Raw genomic sequence first — 17,516 nt, forward strand, 5'->3', positions numbered from 1 at the left:
CATCTATTTGACTGTGACTGTTGGGACGCTTAAAAAACGTTACCCTCATGGGAAAAGCCAAAATCAGATCTGTGATATCCCTCACCCAAGAAACAGCCCTTGACAGTGGCCAAGCATTTCAGGGAGTTGTTCAACAAACAGGGTAGCCATTCAAGGCAAGTCCCTCCCTCGCCTCCTCATCGAGGCTGGCTTTATCACTTAAATTTTAAATCCCTTTTAATTGTTTTCCTTAGTCTTCACTACTGATCTTTGTATTGTATTACTATTTTATATAAAGATCTCATCCTTTTGGACCAGTGAATTTGCTACACATGACGTCACAGCCTCCATCTGTGTAGTCAGAATGATAGAGTTCCCTCACTTGGAGCAATTTGTGCTAAACAGCAATTATAAAACAAGTGCAGCCTGGGAACATTTATTGTTATTATCATTGCTTAGCAAGACTTCTATCAAGTGCTGAAGCAGCAATCTTTTGAAAGGCAGATTTCCTCCCACCTGGCAAGCAGAATTGTTTTACATGTCCCTATCAAACTAAAACCAGAACACCTAGCAAAGTCATTGACTTTGCTAACATATTCAGCAACATTATTATCTTAATGACGTGTAATAGTCTCCATATTCATAACCTTTCACTAGGAGAAAGGCTAGTACGGCTGTTGAGCTGAAGTAATTACCTCAGTCTGTACCCAGTGTGTACAAAGATGACCGTATGTAGGTTTAATGACAAAGACAAATAAGAGTTAGGCCTTCTCAAGGGAAGAAATGCTCCCTTCCTATTCAGGTAACACGCAGGGACCACAGAAGCCACAACATGGAAGAATTTCTTCAGTGGTTCAAACAACTAGATTACTGTGCACACACTTACTCATAATCCTTAGCACACAAAACACTAACAAAAGGAAACATCAAGGGAAGAAGGTATTTGGAAAGATTCCCAACTACCCAACCGAATTCTGACAGTCAGTTCAATCAAGGACTGCCATAAAATATCTTTCCAATGCATTAAATTAAGATGAATACTAGCCACCCAGAACACCCTCTTTTCCACACCAGACCTTGAGTTTCAAAGGAAATTAAGCTAACAGTAAATGCTGCTCATGATAGCAATTGTCTCAACTGAATAGAAAATAACTCCAGGGAAAAAAAAAGTATATAAGCATTAATAGCATATCTCACCAGTTATGACGCCCCTGAGCTTGGAAGATGCCGCCTCTTCAGCTCCCAAGGGACTCTGCGTAACCAAATAGTTATCACAGGCACTGGAAAGACAGAAATGTTTATGGGTGGGAATGAAGAGGGCACCAAGGGCAGAAGAACTTTACAGTAAGGATGATCCAGAAAGCAGACCAGATCTCGATCCTTGCTGTAGTTTCCAGGTACTATTGCATCACTGACTAAGCTAACTTGCAGCTCCTTTTCTTTTTTTCCAGTGTCTCCTCTGTGAGGAAGACGAAAATCCCAAGCGAGAAAGGGCAGACTGCACTATGCATCTGAAGTCCCATTAAGGAAAAAGAGTTGCTTCTACCTTCAGGGAAAACTGTTCCATATACCTGATGCTGCTGCCACGACCGTAACCCAATCACAGTGTAATGCAATCCTGAGAACAGCCTGGGAAGCATCAGCCACAGAACTGAGAATTTTAATAGCCAAACTGCATCGATTAATATGGAGCCAAACCTGATTATGCCGCCATGATTCACTTCACAAAAAAATATCTGAGGGAATTCCCTATTTGTTTTGGCAGTAGACCAGCACAGTTCCTTGATTGCTGGCTGCCTCCAGTCAAAGATGCAAAAACATTTGGCTATTTCTGCATAGCTGCTGGAGTGCATTTACAGAGTTTTCGGTGACAGGTTGTTTGTCTGCCTTTACATGCACTTAGCCACAAAGTGATAAAACAGCCACCTCTGAGTAATGGCGAGGTTAAATGATAACAGCTTGGGCAGCGTGTGGTGAGACTGGAAATTCCTCTGAGCGATGCCTCAGCAGGAGAGCTGGAGGGAGTTCCTGGGAGAACAGACTCAGATATCCCACTTGGAGTAACATAAGCCAACTGGGAAGCTGCTCAGGGGCTCTGGTGACTCCCATCCCCCTTCATCCACAGAGGCAGCGAAGAGACAAAACTTCCAAATGTCTACATACTCAAAAGGCAAAAGGCTCCAGACACAAGGTCCAGAGAAATTTTATTTATCTGTTAAACGAGGTGAAGAAAGATCTCCCAAAAATAAGCTGTCTTCACAACCAGCCTTTCATTAGAATTACACAGTTTACCTTCCATGTTCTCCACCCAATCAGCACAATCAGCAGATGTGTTTAAGAATATTCGTCAGGTTAACTGGCTTAAACAGGAGATTTTACAAAGCTCTGGAAAAATATATCATGCTTTTGCAAGTGACACTGCATTTTTGCTCCATTTCTTTTAAATCCCTAAGCAGTAATGTTGAGGGAAAGCAGCTTATTTTAGGGACTTTGGAGGGGTTTGTTTTAATTTTATACTGACTGACAAATGAGGTTTTAGGAAGACAGCATGCGGTAGGATGATGAGGGTGTCAGATCTCAACACATACAGTACTGTGCTCCACCATGGCTAAACACAACTTGTACCCTATTGTTTTACATAAACAAGAAACACCTTCATTGGCCCAAGAACTACCACGATGGAAAATCACAGCTGTATACAGCTGAGGTGGTGATTCCTACAGAAAGCTCTACCCTGGAACTTTCCTAAGACTGCAGTGCAGTAAGTGCTGAAGAGATACGCTTTTTCTGAGGTTTGCCAAATCCAGGAGATCTGGTGAGAGGAATACAGATTCCCTCTGAGCATTGCAGAGGTCCAGGCTTCTGGACTATCTCAGCCTCAATAAAAGTCTAATCATTAAAGTCAATAGCAGTGGAATGCTCTAATCCAGAGAAAAATCTAGATCTATCCTTGCATTAATAAAATGCAAAACTGCTCCAGTCATTAATAAAATCCAACGACTGACGTGCCATTCAGGAGTCACGTAGCTACAGGAGGTGATCTAGTTTTTTCAAGTAGGAATTCAGCTTTTACACTGCTCACCCTACACAACTTACCATGAAAAAAAACCAAACAAACAAACCACACTATCATTTACGTATGATAAGGAAAATAAAAATTCAAACGTGCAATATAGTAGAGTTAAAAAGCATAAAATTCTGTAACTTCATGACTGCTTAGATATTTCAGAGAGAAAGCTCCATCAAAGGTGGACGTCAGTCTTAATCAGAACATCTCATTTCCATTCAAGGGCTTTCACTTAGCCTTGTTTCCTGTGACACCTTAACATCAAGGCATTCTTAAGGGCTCACATTCACAAGGTACTTAAGCATGCTCCTCACCAACCAAACAAGATTACTCACCTACCTGAAGCTAGGCACACATTTGTTGAGGCAGAGCCAAAACATACATGCACACACATATACCTGACCAAGAACATGTTTTTGTTTCACAGGCTGGTTTTATTCTGTTGTCCAAAGCATAGTACCAAAAAAAAAAAAAAAAAACATTATGTCACATGTCTTCGAGAATTCCTCAGTGAACAAATGAATATATTTTACACCATTTATTTCCCAATTGCAATGACGTTTTCCATGCATAAAGTCTGCAGTTGTACCCTCAAAGCTATCAAAACCTGAATTCTCTCCTAAAAGGAAACAACAATGAAAGATCTATGAAATGAAAGACTATGAATGAGTGAACACTAATTGATTAGGCAGGATTTGAGCCAGAGTTGTGTTTTATCCACTTGTTGATATACTTTTATACTGTTTTATACCAAATAGCCTGCAAAATATCAAAGTCAAGGGACAACAACAACTAGAAAGATTGTATAAAATTAATCTTTTTGGTTCATACTCAAGCAATCTCTGGGTGCCACACCTAAAGATAAGCTGAGACTTAGTTATCTTGCACTTCTTTCCTAAAGGAGGCCAAAGGGTGATACAAATGGATTTATCTTTTTATTTCTTTAATCTTTCCTATACATTATTGCATCATTTTATTTACTTACATATTGATCAACTAATTACCAGGTTAGGGAAATAGAGGTATGGATACCAAACCCAAATAGTTATGGAAGTATAAACTTTCTCTTCCACTTCAGGTTGTCAGTACTATCTTTCTCTCAAAGAGAAGCAGACCATTTACATTTTTATAAGCAAATTAAAGCATGTTTTCCTATTGCTCGTTTCCAAGGTAAAATTCTGTTCTCCACAGGAAGGAGGAAATGATCATTTTCAGAAAATTAGGTCATTACAGCTTAGATCACAAGGCATTAGTCTAATATTTTTTGAGAAATTCCTTCCCTTCAATTTAACTTGACCACTACAATAAGCAAGCTACATTTTGTGGGTTTCATTTGCATACTGGAGCAAGCTTTGTGTAAACATGATATAGCACCATGATTCTTTATAGGTCAAGCAAAACAACCAAGTAATACATTGTCTATCTCTCCCCTTCCTTAAAATAAAAATTAATGGTACACTACAAAAAAAATCTAAGTTTTCTGAGCTAGTCCTTAAAACCTGGAGTGCCTGTAAGTTGCCCAGATCAACTTTTTAATGGTTTAGGCAATTTTGGCGACATGAATGAACACAAGATCTCAGTTGTGGTTACGCTGCTGCTTATTTGATATCAGGTCAACACAGGTGACGTGAGCACAGGACCTGTAGAATCAGGCCTGAGCTCTGAGGAAGATGAGCTGCAGGGGTCTGCACACATCCCATTTCACGACAGTGCAGGGCTACGGACTGGTCCCTTCCGACATCAGTAAGTAATAGCGTCAGGATGTTACCTGCTGATTGGAAATTGGGTTGAGGCACTGTAACGTCTCATAGCAGGGCAATCCCGATGTGCCTGTTCCGTGGTATCAGATGTGGCAATGCTTAGATGGTAGAGCCTGCATTGGCAAACAAAAACGGTGGCACCAAGTGCTACCTTCTTCCATTTTTCTGGAAGGTGCTTGACCCTCTTTTTCTATATACTAAATAAGGAAACAAAATACCTTACTTCATTGCCACACCCATGAAATGCCATACCCCTTGAAATTTAATTTGGCCAAAATGCTGAGAACAACTCCACCCGTTACGGCACAAACATTTAAATACCTATAGAAATCAAACTTTGATTTCTGAACATCTTTGGACCTGGCTCAGGGCTATTTAAAGCAGGAGGCGTGAGCAACAGCCAAGCAACTCATTGAAACCATATCAGGTATGGCGCTGATTCAGAGGAAAGGATTATATGTGCTGAATTACCCTGCTTTCCAGCAATTCTGGCTGCAGAAGTTCCCAGGGATTTCTTGGCCTGTTTTTTTCAGCTCCTGAGATCAAAAGACATCACAACCCAAGTGGATCTGGGCTGCAGACGTTTTAAAGGAGACAAATGGCAAAAATATCTTTCAGTGCAACCAGCAACTTCATCTTCCACTTATGATCACCTGAAGAGACAACATGAAAACCACCACCCATCACAGACAGCAGCTCCTCTTTGATGTCCTAATAGCAAGCAACCCACGATGCAGAATCACACATATACACGACCACATCTGAAAGGCTCGATAGGGTAGTCATCCTCGGATGCAAATTCCCAACTCTTACAGCTGACCAAGCTGAAGACAGAAATGTGACTGGAAGATGTAATAGGTTGCAGCTTACAGACTTCTCAAGTGCTTTTGAAAATCTCCCTCAAGGCATCATTTTCACAAGCTTTACATATATATACTTGTTAAAGGGACACAGTTAAAATAGCAAAACAATACTTCTGCCTGCCACAGCAAGATAACTTTTACACTTTTATCTTACCTATTAAAATAAGTCCTTTAATTGCTCCTCTAACAGCACTTAAAAGAGACGTTAAAGCAGTTTTGCCTGCTACTTTAACTAGACTAGCACTTACTTTTTCACAGTATTTTTCACTACTGCTGTGAAAAAGCACAGTTCGACATAACCTTGCTCAAAGTACAGCTTTTAGTCCCTTTCATAACTCAAACGTGGAGCTTCATTTCTGACAATTTGTGTTAACAATAGTTTGATGACAACTCAACATGTAATATTCAATTATATAACAGGAAAAAAAAATAAGCAATGCAGGTTATCTGTTGTTTCCCTTGTCAGTCTACAAAAACACAGCATACGCCTGAATGCTGCATGTGTAGGGAGAACCCTGTTTTAAAATCTCTGATCAGACACTTTTGGTTAAAATTCCCACCACCCACCCATCTATCCTACTGCCTCTATCAATTCTGGTATCAATCGTCAACAGAAACACTTGCATTTTAGAAAATAATGGCTTTTTTGAGGATTCTTGAAGTCTTGCATGTATTTACCTCAAAGAAGGTCACATCCTACTCTACACATTTTTCCCCTGACATTTTTGTTCCATGTATTTTCTTTGTAGGAGACTGAAAGATAAAGATTCTGTACATTTTTGTGGGACAACTGTATTGGGCCATCAGCCAATTCCTAAGCCAATATCAGCAGTGAATTTATAGCTCAAAGAGAAGAAAACTCTGAAGAGACAGGGGTTTGTGGGAGGGAGGTTTTGTTGTTTAAATCTGAAAAGCTGTTTTTGACAAGTTTGTCATCAGGCTCACAAAGGAAGACTGGAATTTAAAGCATCGTCTCCTCTGAAGGATCTCTAGCACCCGCTCACACCATGCTGAATGCCTCATCGATACTCCAGCTCCTCTTCCTGGGGGTAATTCCTACTATGGTAAACATTGGCAGACCTAATGAGTTATCTCTGCACGTTTAAACTGACCACTGGTAGTCTATGTTATAAAACATATATAATTCTTACTTCACTCCTCATTTTCTTAATCTAATTCTCTGGAGTTTCAGCCTTTGCTGATGTTAAGAATAAAATATAAGCCAATTGACGTTTTGCCTAGACTGAGAGTTTGTTACAGTGCTGAAATTTAGCCTTTGTTCATAAAAATATAAGGTTTTTAAAGCAAATGTCATGTTACAGGCATCAGTAGGACAGTTATAGTTCTACAAGGGGGGAATTCACTGAGCATGAAATACTCAATTTTAACAAATGTAGTGTTGACAGCAGGCACCAAGGATAGCTTCAGGATGGGCTGAGAGTTGGATGGGACTGAAGGTTGTGTCAGCAACACGAAGGCGTAACACTGTCACAAAGCTGTCAAAGCCACACATCTAGAGATACAAGCACATCCCAAGATAAGGCAGTGAACTGATGGCAAAGCCTTACCGCTCCAGAGCGAGGAGGACAGCTAGACAAGCAGATATGGCAGTGAGCGCACTGAAGACGGGGTATTAATGGATGGTCACACTCTGGCTGAGACCGCTCTGGCCCTCAGCTCATTCCCACACATTGCAGTAAGGGAGCCAGCAGTGAGTCATTTTTCCTCAGCACAGCTCCTGATCGACCCTAGCAGCCAAGCACACGCATGAGCATCACAGGACACACTCCCTTGCCCTCTGGTCTGTCCTTTGTCACATCCTTGGACAGAACAAGGAAGGCCCACAGGGCAGCACCTCCCCACAGTCAGCAGGACTGTGGCACCCCCCAAGCACGCTGCGCTCCTGCCGGTACCCCCCATCCCGCTCTTCAACCTCTAGCTGGCACTGATTCAATGCTAAACACCAATTCCAGGAGAAGGGCGTCTGAATCACTTCCAGAAAAACACATGCACATGCCTTTCTATAGACTAAAGATCGGAAGCAGGCAGTTCTTTCCTTGTTCGGCTGCTGAAGATCTGCTGCTTTTAAAGCACACCCTTCAATTTTTACTCCTGTTTCTGAAAGAAGCATGAGATTCTGTGCCAGCTAAACATTTCACAGAGTATTTGGAACATCCCTGAATCACTCCCCATATAATTAAAGGTATGTTTTTAGAGTTTAAAGCTTTTTTCTTTTTAACAGTGGCTACAGTGTAAATCATACCCTCCTTTACAAACTGAGGAGCTTCTCAAAGACGCAAATTCCACCCGTTTCAGACTGGTACGGTTCACATAACTTATTAATGAAACTTTGGGACATCTCAGAATATAAAGGTGAGAAAGACACTCTCACAGAATCCCACAATTCCAGGAAAAAAAACAAAGGCAGGCTCCTACAGCAACCAGAAGCAACTCAAACACTCTTCATGCAAAAGAGGGCAGCATATAACAGACATTTTGTATTTAAATGAACCAGTAAATACTGTCTTGGGAACAGGGAAGGGAAGAAAAGACAAACAACATTTATTGGAACACATCTACTGAAGCAAGTTTATTTTGAGATATTTTAGTTGAAACATGCTTGGGAAAAAAAATTGGAATGAGCCATTTGAAAAAGATACAGCATTTTTTGTTGGTACTGCATTTTTTTATTTGGTAGGAGTCTACTTTATTCCATAGTTTTTAAGACATGTTTAAGATTCCATAGGTTTAATATTACATCACTAATGGTTAATAATGAAATTCCAGGCAGTAGCAAAAAAAAAAAAAAAAAAAGAGAGATTTAATGATAGTACCACACAAGATATGGATATGGGGTCCTTTGTGCAGATTTACTGATAGGAATGTTGAATGTGGGTTAAAATAACATAGTTGTCTGGCTCACTTGTGCACGCTAAAATGTCGTGCGACAGAGCACAAGTTATGCTATTACTTGAATCCCTTTTACAAAATTAATCTAACTCTGCCCTTTGCTGGATTTTTCAAAAGATCTGTCATTTGCTACGACTCTATGATGCCACGGACTACTGTAAAAAGTATTTTTCCTGGTTTCGTATCCCATCCATCTCTTTGATGAATAATATTTCCATGGTTTTAGTAGCATGTTTGATACTAGCTGGACTGTGAGATTAGTGCCCTTCAAAGCACAGCGTGACATAGCGGACAAAGCATTTGGTTGGCATCAGCTCCAGTCTGGTGCTGTCACAGGAGTCATTTCTCTTTTTTGTGCTTCAGTTTCTCAAACTGACAAAAGGGAAAACAATGCCAAGCTCCTCAGTAAAGAACATTGAGATCAAGACAGAAAAAGCTATGCCTGACAGCTTGATCTTAATGCCATTCTACACTATAGAAAGAAGGTATCTTGTAAAGATTTCTTTAAAAATAAATAACAAGAAAGCTATTTAACATCTTATGGCTACGTAGGATTGGAATTTATTGAGAATAATGACCTATTCTCTGCAGGTAGATAACCTGAGTCTGGGAAAGATGACTTAATGGAGTGCGAAGTGAGATAAACTGGCATCAGTGTATAGGAAATTTTCTAAGCCCCAAGACATTCACTGTAACAACACTTCATTTGGGACTAAAAGAGAGTTTGATATAATATCTCGAATAAATTGTTGCTTTGTCAGTTTCCCAACAAATAATTCTGATTAGAGTTGTTCAGTTTCCTGGTTTTTATGCCAAGGGCAGATAAAGAAAGTAAAACACTGCAGGAATCCTGAGAGGGGAAAAAAAAAAAGTCTATGGAAAAATGTATTCAAAGAACAACCTTTGCTTTAAAATGCAGGAAGGAACCATGTTGTCAGATCTGTGACAAGTCATGTATAATCCCAGGCTGAGATTTGAGGACCATCATCACCCAAAAAAAAAAAAAAAAGAAGTGAAAGTGAAGGAGCTGTTGAAAGTCTCCTCCTTTGAATACAACGATGTTGCTCGTCGGTCATTCAGTGGTCCATGTTGCAAGCATCAGGCAGACCTCACAAGCAGCTTCTTCCATTAGGGTCCTCACAAGGCTAACAAGTTTTACACCAAATAAGGTGCTTCTACCCAGTGGAAATACTCCTCGTCACTGGGTGGTGAGGGAAGCACACAGCCCAGCTTGTTACAGTGGGCTAGATCCTGCAGCTCAAGCTCCCACAGAATTAAATTCCTCTCTTGTGTGAACGTCAGATAAGCATAGTACCCAGCTCTTCATTATTTGGCTTTATATATACACAAAAGAGGAAATAACCCAAGCACAGAAACAGATTTCTGATATAGAAAAAGGTACATGGATGTGTGTGAGGACAACAGAAAGGAGAACATAGTAGACCCCATCTTTAGCTCTTTAAAGGACACACTTTTTAATTTTGATTAAAAACCAATATATGAGAAGATATGGATCCCCTGTCAGGCTTATAATTAGTGCCTTGAAGTTTTGTGCAGTTGAACAAAACTTGAATATGTTTAGATGAACTTTTTCAAAAGCTTTTAATGATTCTGGCTGCCTGTGTTAAGCTGCTGTAACAGCATTTGATTTCCAGGGTAATGACAGCCAGGTCTAAAATATCCCAATCGGACATCCAAGAATCAAGGCGTCTCAAAAATAACTTGGAAAAAAACCTGCCCTTTGTTTTGGCCTCTTCTCTTTGACAGAAAGAGTGTCCACTTGCCAAATTAAGTAAGGAGAAATATGAAAGAGCAAACAGACCTTTGACCTTTCGCAAGAGCCAGACTATTGTTTTACATCCCATGACTGTCTGTGACAGTACAAAATGTGAATTTAACAAGACTGTTTGGGAGCTTTAAATTATGTGTGCATACTCATTCTGGTAGGGTCAAGATTTTTATGGGGTTTTTGTTTAACTGGTCAACTTCACTCTAGAGGAACGGTGACTTTTGATTAAACCATTGCAATTTCTGTGCTCTCAAATCTGCCAAAAATGACAAGTCAAAATAAGTAGGTCTGAAATGTTTCTGTATTAGAATTACTGTCTACTGCACTGATGGACACTGCATTCAATTGGAATCAACCTGAAGTATGAGGCATACTAGGATGTCAAATGAAAGTGCTCTGCATTCATGCACTAAACATTCGTACAGGATTTACAGACATCTAGTAGCTTAGGGTACTAGACATCCAGAAAGCTGGTGTATTAGAGCCAGAGATTATTGCTAAAAACAGTCAACAGCCAAAAATCAGTGAGACTGCCAAATCTCAGAACAGACTACAACTGGATAGGAGAGAAGCTTCGTCATCAATTTCAACATGGCCAAAAACTCAGCATCTGTTTCTTACATGATAACTTCCACTTTTCTTAGAAATCAGTAGAATGGTTTCATTTCTTGATTTTAAAGGAATCACGAGCACTTATTCTGACCATATTTTTGAAGGGTTTTTTTAATACGAAAAGCTTGGTCTCCAATAAAATCTATTTTTAAATCTAAATTCTGTGATGTTTCATAGGCAAACTATTTCACAATCTGATCCAAAACTCACTGAAGACCTTCTATCAGGCCCTTTGTCCCGTGACTACTGAGAACAAGTGCTGCCAAATTACACCCTTACATCTTTGTTTCTGTAAAGCAGCCAGGACCATCCATGCTATGGAACGGAGCTAAAGGACTTCCCTGCTCCGTGGAGCCTCAGACTCCAGCTCTATTAATCTGACTACAGCTCCTTGGAGGGATTCTTTACATTGGAAGTTATGAAAATAAATGTAAAATATATGCTTACACATCATAAAAGTGAGGGGATTTTCCATTTCAGACTACAAGATTAAAAAAAATTATGCCATGAACAATAAAATGGAACTTACAAACCCCTAAACAATAAAGGGTTATGCACCATGGAGCTGTTTCTGGTGAACTTTCCTCATAAAAAATGAAAACTGCATCAGAAATGCGTAAAGTCAGCATTTCTGATATTTGTCAACTTCTTCATACCCTTTCTGTATGCAGCAGTTGTGTACATTAGGGTTGTTTTCCAGATAACAGAAAAAATACCCAAAAGACTGTCATGTAACTAGCCTACTAGTCCTGACTCAGGTTTCTAGTTTTCCCTTTCCCATTTCATGTGTAAATCAAGACAAAAATCCTCAGGCTCACTACGCCTCAGTCTCTTCTATGTGACCCAAATACTACTTTCAATGAGGTTTGGCACAAAATTCACTTTTGTAAAGATCTTTGAGACCTTTTAGATGAAAAGTGCTTTTACATGTAATGCATTATTAATGAACTTTCACCAAATGTAAAAAGACTCCATATTTGAATGCCAGATTATTCTTGCTTATAATAAGCAACACTTCTACTAACCATCTGCTTGAAAGGGTGTGGTCAGCTTTAACTTCTGATCCCTAAATTTCTGGGGACACTTACCAACTGTTCCAACAAAACTCTTCAATATGCCGCACACCTACCTTAGCACCTACTTCCCTCAAATGACCAATACCTCGTATCAAAACTAAACTGCCTTACCTCAAAACCAGCAGAACTTCTATTTATATGTAAATGCTAACAGTTGATTCAAAGAGGAGGAAAAAACAATTTCAATAGATAATTATGCCTGAGTTTACTACACACCGATGGTCTGCTCAAAAGAAACCCACTTTCTCTACGTGGAAACTGCGCTATTTCTCAAATTTTCCATACTCAAGGCACCATGACAGTTTTTCTTACTTCTCTGCCTCTAAGACAATACAGACTGACTGCTGGCTTTCACATGGGCTCTCCACAAGCGAGAACTACAATCCCAGATCATTGACTCCTTCTCTGCATTGTAGAAAAGGTATCTTTTAAAAAATAAGTTGTTGTTCAACTGAATTCACTTTGTACAGCAGGTAATTCCCAACGGGAAAGAGAACACTTTCAAACTCCAGGGCTGTGGGAGGACCATAATTGTGGCTCCACCTCTTTGTATTATAACAAATATGAGACAACAAAAACTCCCTCTTGGCAGGAGGTACAGGATTGCCCCATGGATGAATGAGGACGCATCACTGCTGACCCACTCTACGTGCATGCAAAACAGAGCCTCACCAGGCATGACAAAAAGAACATGAGTAATTCACAGTAGCGGGAATCACTATAAAACAGCAAAGGGCTGAGCCAAAGAGGATGCAGCAACTCTCACATCCCCCTGATCCTGCAGCCATTGGAGATGAAGTATGCCACAAAGCCAACTAGCAGAGTTAACATTCTTCTTTCTCTTTCCTGGGACTGGTGTGGAAGAGCTCAAGAAGTAGTAGACTTCAGAAGACCTCTATGCTTGGTACTTGCTGTTGGCCAGTCCTGTTCCTCCAGGGCCATCCTTTCTGCTTAACTCTCCCCCATGACGTACACAGGCGTTCCCATCAGGTACTGAGATACCTAAATACCAAACTATTGCGTTCAGTCGCACCCAAAATGCCACTATCTTTACGGTCATCAGCCATACGTTTCAAAAATTTTAATCTTAGTCATTTGCTGAAAGATACACAGGAAAACTCGAAGAGAATGGTAGGCAGTACTTTACCCGTTAGATAAAACTTTCTCTGAGATCTCTTTGTTGTTGCATCTGGGAGGAAGCAAAACATTTATGCAGCTTTAGTAGTGCAATTCTGCTTCAGCCGCCTTAGAGATGTTAATGTCACACATAAATCTGTATGTTTTACTAATGGCATCATATATCTTCCCAGGCATTTCTAATTCACCCCTTGTTGAGCTATCTAGGTACTTCATCACATAGGGTTACTCGGTGTCACGTATTAATATTAAGACACTATGCCTTGTCTTTTGTAGGAAAGTACATGTTCTTATCTAAATTGCTGAGATTAATAACTTGAAATATTGTCCCTGCAAACATACTTGAATGCTGTATATTCAGATAACTAGAGCTCTTTTTTTTCTTCCCTCCCAGCGAATGAACATAAATTAAGTCTCCACAGGAATTAACCCAAGAGTAAGCTGCATTCCCAATTTGGAGGCAGGGAAGAAGGCTGTACTGTAACAAGGGAACTCATGTCTCATCTGACTGGGACCACATGCCACACCAGACAGGACTCACAAGGGTGGTACAGTCCTTTTGTTCCCCAGCAAACCCATGCCTGCAGAAACATGCACTAGGAAACAGCACTTCTTTCCCCTTGGAAGTTTCTTCACTGCACGTAAACAGTATCCCCATTGCTTAATCCATTCAGTGTGCTTTAAAACTTGGATACGTGACAGTTAAGATTGTTTTCAACTGATAACTGGCCTAAGGATGCCCCTTTGCTTATTACTTCTTTGATCCAGATAAGCATTTGGCTGTTTAATCAGTCACAAAACTAAAGCAGAAAGAGAGAACACTCAAAAGCCTTACAACCCCACGTACTTAATTTAGCCTAAAAGTAATTTCTGGGCAGAAAGAGAAAATTTAATTAACTCTTTTCTATAAAAATGTATGGTAAGATGTGTAGCAAGATCTTATGCATTCCTTTGAAGTTTGTCATACATTCCTGAATACCTTTGACAGCCTAAGAAGTTATGTGTCTGCTTCTGATTAGATAATTGAAATAAATCTACACCAAATAAATTCAGATCTCTTAAAATAAACTGCAGAGGTACATGAACTTTGTAAAATGCATGCAGTACTTCAACCAAAAGGCATTTCTGCAAAAATCAGCTATCAGGAAGGAATTTATTTTTCTATTTTTTCCATGCATGTGGACTGCAGTTAATATCCAAATTTTAATCCAGGCTTAATTCCAGTCAGCATCAGCTACAGTTCCTATGTGAACTGAAAACCACCACAGCTAAGGGAAATCACGTCTTTTACACTTACTACTTTCTCCGTTTCACCCCCTATAGTTAAATGTTCATTAAAAATGGGAGATACCACAGTGTCAGTCAGTTACTTGAAGGCCAGCAAATATTTGCCCACTACTTCAACATGGGACAACACTGCGAAACCTGACATACAGTCTATAAGGAAGAACACTGTCTCACATAATCAATTCTATTGATTACATCCAACCCAGCAAACCACCAACCAATGCACATCACAGTACTATTTCTGCCAGACTACAAAGCTTGGAAAGGTAGACATCTGTAATATATACTACAATGCAATATAATACATAAACCCAGACATATTACATAGGCTGGAGGATGGCAACAAAATTGTATGTATTGCTTGGCAGTACATGAAGAGAACAAGGAAAATCTGACAGGCTACAACTGAGTAATAACTGGTTAGAGCCATGCAGCTACCTAAGATTCAAAAAGAGCACAGAGACATCAAAGCTTTCTGTGAAACGCTGAGAGTGACCACATAAACCCGAGCCATGCTGATCAGATGGATCTTATCACAGTGTTACCGCTCAGGTAGTCCTGCCAATCATTGTGTGATGGCCTACTGAAACCACAAAGAGGACACACAACGAATTCAAGATGAATCATCTTGATAAAAATCCTCATAAGCAGAGAGTTTACAACAAGATGGCCAACCGGAAACCTGAATGCACTACAAGTTTCAACAGAGTGACAGGTCTTGCAAAGATGTTAAGACAGTATCATACTTGAAGCAGCCAGAAACTTCTGTGGAAACATGTTACCCAACTAACAGTCACAGGGGGCTAATATTCCCTTTGTCCTTGTTCCTGGGACACTGGCACTGTCCGATCCAATGACAGGCAAAACAAGGCAATTTTAGGCAGAGAGATGGCATGAACAAGGGCTCTGTTGAAATCACTCCCAGCTATCTGTCTACATTACTTAGGAGCAGGCCCATTCCAAAGCACAGCTGGTGTTGACAAGACATATGCAGACTTGTAGGACATCCCAGGTCACCAGCCCTGCACGAAGGTACACGAAGTCATAGAACCAATGAATTTCCTGACATTTACAGGGAGACATCAAGAAAAGGTGACGAAAGATGCAGAGAAACCTATACAAGCACCCATTTAAAAATATAGCTTTGAGTCACAAGAGAACAATTTAAAAATGTGTCATTGAGTCCTATCAAGAATTCAAGCCTCATCAAATTCATGGGCAGAGAATGGAAGAAAAATTCTGAAGATACAAAGATAACTAATTCTACATTAAAGGTGGGTCCTCTGTCTCAAGCTCACCCAAAGCCACTTTGACAAAAACTTACTTCTGAAGTCTCATTTGATGGCAGACCCACCTTCTGTTACTTTGCATGAGGTCCATACTTAGACAGTTAGTCATGGACAGAGCAGAAGACTGATACTCTGTCGTGATGTGTCCTGCTCAGTAAGATGAGTCATCAGCTAAGTGGTACACTGATTCATAGGCCAGATTCATAGAAATAAATGAAACATTTTAGCCTGTACATCTTTTAGTGCTTTTCAAGGAAGGAAAAACCTGGAAGCCCTAAAGTTTTGTAAATAGAATGTTATCAATAATTTTTTTCTGAGCTTACAGAAACACTGGAACTATAACCAGACCTGTCACAGAAGATAGCAAGTCTTAATGCTGCCTATATACACCAAGCGTGCTGTAACAGATAACACTGAACACAAGGATCATCTCTGTTATGCTAAGGACATATAAGGACAAAACTGATGGTAACCAGCTCCTCTCATTGAAAGCCTATCTGTTCCAACTTCTTGTGCATGGCAAGCTATCACCAAGCATGACCTGGAGATGATACTGCAATGCAAGCCCACCGTGCCACGCTCAAGTTATAACCAGGTAACTGATACTAAAGGACATTCACAGAATGTGTTGGGTTGGAAGGGACCTTTAAAGGTCATCTAGTCCAACCCCCCTGCAGTAAGCAGGGACATCTTCAACTAGATCAGGTTGCTCAGACCCTCACCAAGCCTGGCCTTGAGTGTCCCCAGGGATGGGGCCTCCGCCACCTCTCTGGGCAACCTGTGCCAGTGCCTCACCACCCTCATTGTAAAGAACTTCTTCCTAATGCCTCATCTAAACCTACCCTGCTCTAGTTCAAAACCATTGCCCCTCCTCCTATCGCTACATGCCCTTGCAAACAGCCCCTCTCCATCTTTCCTGTAGGCCCCCTTCAGGTACTGGAAGGCTGCTATAAGGTCTCCCTCGAGTCTTCTCCAGGCTGAACCCCCCCAACTCTTTCAGCCTGTCTTCGTTGGAGTGGTGCTCCAGCCCTCTGATCATCCTTGCGGCCCCAATAATGACTTGCTCCACTGGGCAAAGGCTGTCCTGGACTTAAAAAGTGTGATTGCCTCCACTCCTGCCAAAGTATGCAGTTATAATGCGCTGGCAATCAGCTGGAGTTTACAGGAAAGTACAAGACACAAACCTACATCACCAAAAGACTGATGATGAGTAGGAAGATAGCGTGTATAAACATCAAAAACTTTTGGAGTAGAGAGCAGGGAATTTATATAAAAACATACATCTAACATCATATAAATGTCTTGCAGTATTTTTTTTCCAGGACTGGAAAGTGTTATTACTTGCTTTTGGTCTGTTAAAATATGGGGGGTTTTTCCACTCAGAATCACTTTTTACCATGAGATATGTGAAGTTTCCATAATAAACAAGAAAAATACATTTTCCACCAGATGGAACAGTGCCACAGTTAACAAAATCGCCACTACTAGGCTACAACATACTGAATAACATCACACCTAAATGGAAATACAACGGCTTTCAAAATCTGTGTTACAGTTTGTCACCTCCAGTAGTGCCCAGGGCTAGTATTTCTGATGTCAGCTCCATGACTGTATCATTCCAATCACCTGCTCACCTTCTGTTCGTTCCTTCCTACCCTCTTTTATTACAGAGCATTATTTCAGACTGATTCTTCAAAAACTGCACCCATCTTTCTTGTTTCTGCCTGTCTCTCTATCACTCCTGACA

The 17,516-nt window shown here is 40.4% G+C and overlaps 1 protein-coding gene across 5 annotated transcripts in view; it reads right to left on the reverse strand.

The window, feature by feature from the left end:
- The window catches only part of CALD1 (caldesmon 1), a 196,998-nt gene that overhangs the window by 153,863 nt on the left and 25,619 nt on the right, over positions 1–17,516 (reverse strand). The window contains exon 2 of one of the 5 annotated variants that reach the window (XM_054196435.1): positions 1,177–1,259. The exons of the other annotated variants lie outside the window; for them this stretch is intronic. The gene's annotated coding sequence lies outside the window, so the exon portion shown is untranslated. The remainder of the gene's footprint in view (positions 1–1,176; positions 1,260–17,516) is intronic. 5 annotated transcript variants of the gene reach the window in all.

This window comes from Rissa tridactyla, chromosome 1 (assembly GCF_028500815.1).
Source record: "Rissa tridactyla isolate bRisTri1 chromosome 1, bRisTri1.patW.cur.20221130, whole genome shotgun sequence".
NCBI lineage: Eukaryota > Metazoa > Chordata > Aves > Charadriiformes > Laridae > Rissa > Rissa tridactyla.